Genomic DNA, 9,286 nt, shown 5'->3' with positions numbered 1-9,286 from the left:
TATTCTTTGGTCCTTGATTTACGCATCCTTTGCGCAAATTTTACATCCGCGCAGCTCCTGAAACTACATCGCAGGTCATCTAGCTTATTGGTGCCCAGAGTGTACATGTAATTGAAACAAAACCATTACAAGTTTAGTTTTATTTGTAAACACAATGGGCATAAGTTTAAATTAGCATTAACGATGACGTGGCCAAGAATAGAACTGAATTAATATCAAATGGACCACGTCATCAATATATCAATACCATCTCTGGTACATACATTTCCTACGAATTGGAATTTTCTGTTAAATTCGATATTGTAAATATTCTTATGAAGTACATTTTGTGTTCACCTTAGCATATTTAGTCATGTATATCTATTAGCAATTGTTTTGAATTTCATATTGCTATTTAATTACCGCTAATTAATATTAAATGTTTTTTGATTTTGATTGTCGGTTATCAAAACAACATAAGAACTTATTTTAAAAATATATCGAATTATTTAGATACAAACCTCTTATTCTTTGGTCCTTGATTTACGCATCCTTTGTGCAAATTTTACATCCGCGCAGCTCCTGAAACTACATCGCAGGTCATCTACCTTATTGGTTCCCAGAGGGTACATGTAATTAAAGCAAAACAATTACAAGTTTAGTGTTATTTGTAAACACAATGGGCATAAGTACATAAGTAAAATAAGTAAGAACTTATTTTAAAAATATATTGAATTATTTATATACAAACCTCTTATTCTATGGTCCTTGATATATGACATCCTTTTCGCTGATTGTACATTCGCATAGTCCCTAAAATTACGTCGTAGGTCATCTAGCGAATTGGCTTCCAGAGGGAACTTATAATTGAAACTAAACCATTATATCTTTCACAGTAGCATATTTTGTTATGTATATCTATTAGCAATTGTTTTAAATTTCATATTGCTAGTTATTTACCGCTTATTAATATTAAATATTTTCTGATTTTGATTGTCGATTATCAAAACAACATAAGAACTTATTTTAAAAATATAACGAATTATTTCAATACGAACCTCTTATTCTTTGGTCCTTGATTTACGACATCCTTTGTGCGAATTTTACATCCGCGCAGCTCCTGAAACTACATCGCAGGTCATCTACCTTATTGGCTCCCAGAGGGTACATGTAATTAAAGCAAAACAATTACAAGTTTAGTGTTATTTGTAAACACAATGGGCATAAGTTTTAATTAGCATTAACGATGACGAGGCCAAGAATATAACTTACTTAATATCAAATGGACCACGTCATATATATATGAATACCTTCTCTGGGGCGTAGATTTCCTACGAATTGGAATTTTATATTAAATTCGATATTGTCAATATTTTTATAAAGTAAATTTTGTGTTTACCTTAGCATATTTAGTCATGTATATCTATTAGCAATTGTTTTAAATTTCATATTGCTAGTTAATTACCGCTAATTAATATTAACTCCGTATGGTCGCTGACGTGTGAAGGCGTGTTTTCATCGAGCTCCGCATAAAATCGGCTGTTTTTAGTGAAGTGAATGGTTATAAACATAATACAAACAAATAAATCGAAAGCGAAAGAGACGCTCTGTGCGATGCACCATCGCTCGAATACATATTCTGTGTTTGAAATAGTATAAGCAAGTAGTTTTACACTATGAGCCAAAACGACACTCGAGTTCAGCGACAACGCGAGCAAGACGACCGCCGGCTCTCATTGCAACGAAACAACGCGTACTTCTCTTACGTCTCCGCGACTTCTGCAAACAGCGAGCGGTCAATCACCCCTAACCCGACAAGCTTACCATTGCCAACAACTCAAGAAAGAGCGCGTTCTTGCTCTCCCTCACTACTGTCACAAAACCCCCAATCTCCAAACACTTGCGAAATTTCTTTACGCTTACCTACGGTGACTAGTACTGTGACAACAACAACCACTGCAAATGCAATCACAACAACAACTGGAACGGTATCGTCAGCTCGCTCAATTTCGTCGACGCAAGCATTTGCTCCTACTGAGCCAGCGATCAAAACAAAAACACAACTTAAGGGTTCTGCTGCGCTACCAGCAAGCCAAAACGTAAACAAGAATGCCGGGTCCACCATACAGACTGGAATGGATCGCTACATAACAATAAAAAGAAAACTTAGCCCTCAAAATTACAAAAGTCAACAAACAGAAAACAAACCAAAAATTTCACGCGACAATGCTAGCATGCTCACTAACAAAACGCCAGAAAACACCAACAGATTTGAGCTGCTGGCTAATTCTACTGATGAAAGTATACAACCGGCAAAGTCACCTAAGAAGGTCAAGCCTCCTCCAATATATATTCGCGAAAAAAGCTCAAGTGCACTAGTGAACAAAATAGCCACACTTATAGGAGAAAACTCATTTTACGTAATACCCTTAAGAAAAGGGAACATAAATGAAACAAAGGTTCAAACTGAAACCGAGGATAGCCATCGTCTACTAACCAAATTCTTGGATGAAGCAGGAAAAAACTTTTATACGTACCAACTAAAAAGCGCAAGGGGCCTACAGGTTGTTCTCAAAGGGATTGAGGCAACTGTTTCGACCACTGAAATCGTAGAAGCGCTCAAGGAAAAGAACTTTAGTGCGAAAATGGTCATGAACATATTAAACAAAAATAAGGAACCACAACCAATGTTCAAAATCGAGTTGGAGCCAGAGCGCCAGACCCTGAAAAAAATGAAGTTCATCCAATCTACAAGTTACAGCTCCTACTGCATCGGCGTATCACAGTGGAAGAGCCACACAAGCGCAATCGCCCAGTGCAGTGCACTAACTGCCAAGAATATGGCCACACTAAGGCGTACTGTACGCTGAAATCTATTTGCGTAGTCTGTAGTGAAGCTCATAGCACAGCGAACTGCCATAAGAACAAGGAAGACATCTCTGTTAAAATGTGCAGCTACTGCGGTGAAAGTCACACAGCGAACTGGCGTGGCTGTGTAGTATACAAGGAACTAAAGAACCGCCTTAACAAACGCGGAGAATCAATACGCGCTCAGACCACCCACATCGCTCACACCCCGCCACAATCGGGCCCGTCCTACACTGCACCCCCCCCTACACATCATACCAGTCCTAGCATTTCCTTCGCTAGTGCCTAAAAATCGGGAATTAAATCCGTGAATCCGCTAACACAAAAGTCGACTTCTACTCGGGAAGAACAGAAAATAACTACCTCGAACGAACAAACGCAGCATATATCAACTGGCATTGAAACGATGATGATCTCACTCCAGCAAACCCTAAAAGAGTTTATGACATTCATGCAAACCACAATGCAAGAGCTTATGCGAAACCAAAATATGCTGATACAGCATCTTCTGTTATTCAAATCAATATAATGTCTCCACTTCAAATATCTATGTGGAACGCGAATGGCGTTTCACGGCATAAAAACGAACTTGCCCAGTTCTTATTCGAAAAAAATATTGACGTCATGCTCCTCTCCGAGACACATCTAACAGACAAGCACAACTTCCATATCCCAGGATACTTATTCTACGCCACAAACCATCCGGACGGCAAAGCCCATGGGGGCACTGGTATACTTATCAGAGGTCGCATCAAACACCACCTTTATAACAGAACTGAAATGGACTACCTGCAATCCACTTCCATAAGCATGCAATCCAGCAGCGGCCCCGTCACTCTGGCCGCAGTCTACTGCCCACCTCGTTTTGTAGTTTCTGAGGACCAATTCACGGAATTTTTCAACTCACTCGGTGAGCGATTCATAGCGGCCGGTGACTACAACGCCAAGCATACGCACTGGGGATCACGTCTTCTGAACCCAAAGGGCAAACAACTTTACAACGCGCTCATTAAGCCGCGAAACAAGCTCGATCATGTGACTCCGGGTAGGCCTACATACTGGCCAGCAGATCCAAATAAGCTACCGGATCTCATTGACTTCGCAATAACAAGAAAGATTCCAAGAAATAATATTACGGCCGAGTCACTTGCAGAACTATCATCTGATCACTCTCCAGTTCTACTTACTCTCTGGCACCGACCACATATAACTGAGCGGCCCTACAGGCTGACAGGCAACAGGACCAACTGGGCAAGGTACGCGAAATATGTTTGTACTCACATGGAACCAACTCAAACAGTATTCACCGACGAGGATGTTGATCGCCTGGTCAAATCGATAGAGGAAACACTTGTTGCTGCAGCCAAGGCCTCTACACTTCCAGACACACACAAAATGACAAATCATAGCAAGACAAATCGTGAAATCGAACAGCTAGTAATTGAAAAACGAAGACTAAGAAGAGAATGGCAGAATCATAGATCCCCAACGGCTAAAGAACATCTAAAAATAGCAACACGTAAACTAACCAGGGCACTTAAGCTTGAGGAAGCCAACGCTCAGCATCTATATATCAAACAACTATCGCCCACCAGTAAAAGGAACCCTTTGTGGAAAGCACACAAAAGCATACAGCCACCGGCAGAAACAGTCGTTCCACTGCGAGGTCCCTCTGGAAGCTGGATACGCAGCGACGAAGATAGAGCTAATGCGTTCGCCGATCACCTTCAGAAAGTTTTCCAACCAAATCCTGCTAGCAACTCATTTGTACTCCCTGTAGTAACTAAAAGCTTGCCCCCTATAAATCCAGTTACATTCAGCCAAAGTGAGATAGCATCTATCATAAAAGATCTTAATCCCAAAAAATCACCTGGACATGACTTGGTGGCACCTAAAATGATCATAGAACTCCCACCGTGTGCGGTTCTGACCTTATGCCATCTCTTCAACGCTATTACGAAACTTGGATACTACCCCAAAGGTGGAAAAAGGCGGTTATAGTAATGATTCCCAAGCCAGGCAAAGACAAAACGCAACCCTCATCCTACAGACCAATCAGTCTCCTAACGTGTCTCTCGAAACTGTTTGAAAAGGCATTTTTAAAACAACTAGCTCCCTACTTAAGAAGGCGAAATACAATACCATCGCATCAGTTTGGCTTTCGCAAAAATCACGGAACGATCGAACAGGTCAATCGCATCACAAACGAAATCCGTACCGCTTTTGAGCACCGGGAATACTGTTCAGCTATATTCTTAGATGTTGCACAAGCATTTGACCGAGTCTGGCTGGAAGGACTAATGTACAAGATAACAAAACTGCTTCCCCAGAACACGCACAAAGTGTTCGAATCTTATCTCTTCAAAAGAGTGTTCTCAACCAGGTGTAACAGTTCGACTTCACACGACCGCGTTATCAATGCTGGAGTCCCCCAAGGTAGTGTACTGGGCCCCGTTCTTTACACCCTATTCACAGCAGACATGCCTACAAACTATCAGCTCACAACCTCTACGTTTGCTGACGATACCGCAATACTTAGCCGATCTAGATGCCCAGCAAAGGCAACAGAGCAACTTGCCTGCCATCTTAAAATAGTGGAAAGATGGTTTGCGGACTGGCGCATTAAGATAAACGAGACCAAAAGCAGACATGTAACCTTCACACTGAACAGACAAACCTGCCCACCCTGTACCCTGAACAATACACTTATCCCACAAGCAGACGTTGTAACATATCTCGGCGTTCACCTAGATAGACGCCTCACCTGGCGGCGACATATAGAATCTAAGAGGACTCATATGAAGCTTAAAGCAGCCAATCTTCACTGGCTTATTAACTACAACTCTCCCCTTAGTCTGGAATACAAAGTACTCCTCTACAATACCGTGCTGAAACCCATCTGGACATACGGCTGTGAACTATGGGGAAACGCTTCAAAAACCAACATTGAAATCATACAGCGAGCTCAGTCCACGATTCTGCGAACTATCACTGGGGCACCATGGTACCTACGCAGCGAAAGCATCCATAGAGACCTCCACATAAACCTTGTCAATGAGGAAATTCAGTTGAAAAAAAGTAAACATCAAGCAAAGCTCGCCGCACACGAAAATCCTCTCGCGAAGTCGCTTACGCGAGTCTACAGTCAGAGCCGACTGAAGCGCAAAGATTCTCCAGCCCAGCAAAGAAATCCTAGGGCCGCCTCTAACTAATACATTTACTTCACATTGTAATTAATATAAGTTATATAATAAGATTTGAATAATTATTGTTAGTCTCACAAAAAGAGAAGATCCAATAAATAACGCAATAAGTTTAAAAAAAAAAAATATTAAATATTTTTTGATTTTGATTGTCGGTTATCAAAACAACATAAGAACTTATTTTAAAAATATATATTGAATTATTTAGATACAAACCTTTTATTCTATGGTCCTTGATTTATGACATCCTTTTCGCTGATTGTACATTCGCATAGCTCCTAAAATTACGTCGTAGGTCATCTAGCGAATTGGCTTCCAGAGGGAACTTATAATTGAAACTAAACCATTATAACTTTCACAATAGCATATTTAGTCATGTATATCTATTAGCAATTATTTTAAATTTCATGTTGCTAGTTAATTACCGCTAATTAATATTAAATATTTTTTGATTTTGATTGTCGATTATCAAAACAACAACTTATTTTAAAAATATAACGAATTATTTCAATACGAACCTCTTATTCTTTGGTCCTTGATTTACGACATCCTTTGTGCGAATTTTACATCCGCGCAGCTCCTGAAACTATATCGCAGGTCATCTAGCTTAGTGGCTCCCAGAGGGTACATGTAATTAAAACAAAACAATTACAAGTTTAGTGTTATTTGTAAACACAATGGGTATAAGTTTTAATTAGCATTAACGATGACGTGGCCAAGAATATAACTGACTTAATATCAAATGGACCACGTCATATATATATGAATACCTTCTCTGGGACGTAGATTTCCGACGAATTGGAATTTTCTGTTAAATTCGATATTGTAAATATTCTTATGAAGTACATTTTGTGTACACCTTAGCATATTTAGTCGTGTATATCTATTAGCAATTGTTTTGAATTTCATGTTGCTAGTTAATTACCGCTAATTAATATTAAATATTTTTTGATTTTGATTGTCGGTTATCAAAACAACATAAGATCTTATTTTAAAAATATATATTGAATTATTTAGATACAAACCTCTTATTCTATGGTCCTTGATTTATGACATCCTTTTCGCTGATTGTACATTCGCATAGCTCCTAAAATTACGTCGTAGGTCATCTAGCGAATTGGCTTCCAGAGGGAACTTATAATTGAAACTAAACCATTATAACTTTCACAATAGCACATTTTGCTATGTATATCTATTAGCAATTGTTTTAAATTTCATATTGCTAGTTAACTACCGCTAATTAATATTAAATATTTGTTGATTTTGATTATCGATTATCAAAACAACATAAGAACTTATTTTAAAAATATATCGAATTATTTAGATACGAACCTCTTATTCTTCCGTCCTTGATTTACGACATCCTTTGTGCAAATTTTACATTCGCGCAGCTCTGAAACTATATCGCAGGTCATCTAGCTTATTGGCTCCCAGAGGGTACATGTAATTAAAACAAAACAATTACAAGTTTAGTGTTATTTGTAAACACAATGGGCATAAGTTTTAATTAGCATTAACGATGACGTGGCCAAGAATATAACTGACTTAATATCAAATGGACCACGTCATATATAAGTTATTGCCCTGCAATTGATTCTCTAACATCTTGTGGTTCTACATAGTCTCCGCTGCCATCAACGCCAACGAACGGTTAAGCGCGACATCGACACTTCTCCGCTGCGCAGCGGGCGGAGGCTTCACTTGATTGCTAGGGACTTAGGGAAACATTTTGTACGCTAGATTTAGTTTCAAATGATAAATTGCAATAAACGGTCGCTTGCGATCTTCAAAATCAAATCGATAACTGTAATTATTAACTGGCGCCCGAACAGGGACCAGCGAATAAACGCGAACGAAAGACAAAATTCTAAGTCGCGGAGCAAAATCAAAATTTTGCTAAAAAATATTCGTTGGTTAAATTGTGCCGAAGAAACTCCCGCGAGTTATTAACAAACAAAATTCACGGTCGGCTATAAAATAAAATTGTTTGAAAAAAAACAGATTTTCCGGAAGAGGAAAATACTTATCGGCATAGCATTGCCCATTGGTGGATCACAGTTTCTGTCAGGCCAGCCCGCAGAAAATCTTCTTTGGAGTGTTGACGTGGATTCCCCAGTAGCCCAGGCAAAAAGGACAACATTCACCCAGCCAGGAGGAGTGACCGCAACAATTCTATGTTAAATAAATGCAAAACGAAGAGCAGCAATTTCATCGAAAAGGAGAAGGAAAAGTAGAAGTAGAACGCCGAGAATAACGGAACTACAGAAGAGCAACACGGATAACAGTTAACAGTGCAACCCAAAACGTAACGGCAGAGGTAAAGACGACGAACGGCAGAGAACGGCTGCGTGAACCAAAGCGCAGACAACAAGGAAAAAAAAGAACAACAACAGCACAGCCGTAGCAGCAGCAGCAGCCCGCCAAAAAGAACAGGAATAAGAACACGTTGACGACGAAGAAGCTGAAGCTGAAACAACCGAAGAGGAGGCAGAGAGACTACAAGAACCTGGAAAGTACACTGGAAAAAACATCAGCAATTTGAAATTCAGGCATCCACCCATAATAAAACATAAGTATACCAAAAAAAAAATTTAAGTTTATTATTATTATTATATTATTATTATAATATTATTATTATTATTATATTTTTATTATTATATTATTAGTATTATATTATTATTATTATATTATTATTATTAAATTATTATTATTATATTATTATTATTACATTATTATTATTATATTATTATTATTATTTTATTATTATTATTGATATTATTATTAATACTATATTTTCAACCCAGTTCCTAGAGATCTTCTGAAAGGAAAATTTTCCTATTTACTGTTCCTTTCTGGTACACTGTTCTCAAAGCAAAATAACCGCGGTGAGCTAAAATTTTATTGCATGCAAAAATAAAAAAAAATATAAAAATAAAAAATAAAAAAACAAAAACAAAAGATAAATAAGCAAACACATACACACGCATTCCATATTTTCTGCCCACAACTTTTGTTAAGTTCAAATTGGTTTAGGCTTGTTTTGTGCAGGTGTTGTCCGAATTAAAAATCAGTATGGCAAATCCTAATAATATAATAAGACCATCAGCTTTTAGTTCAAACGAAAGACCGGTGCCCTCAGAAAGACACGACCTGCCTGAACAGCATCGCGTAGACATGAGTGTCGAACAGTTGACAGCATTAATTGGCCAAACGGTGGCCCAAGTTTTACCTGGATT

The sequence above is a fragment of the Drosophila simulans genome, unplaced genomic scaffold (assembly GCF_016746395.2).
Source record: "Drosophila simulans strain w501 unplaced genomic scaffold, Prin_Dsim_3.1 Segkk11_quiver_pilon, whole genome shotgun sequence".
NCBI classification, from domain to species: Eukaryota; Metazoa; Arthropoda; class Insecta; order Diptera; family Drosophilidae; genus Drosophila; species Drosophila simulans.
The sequence above is the reverse complement of the archived record's forward strand: the minus strand, read 5'-3'. Positions refer to the sequence as shown.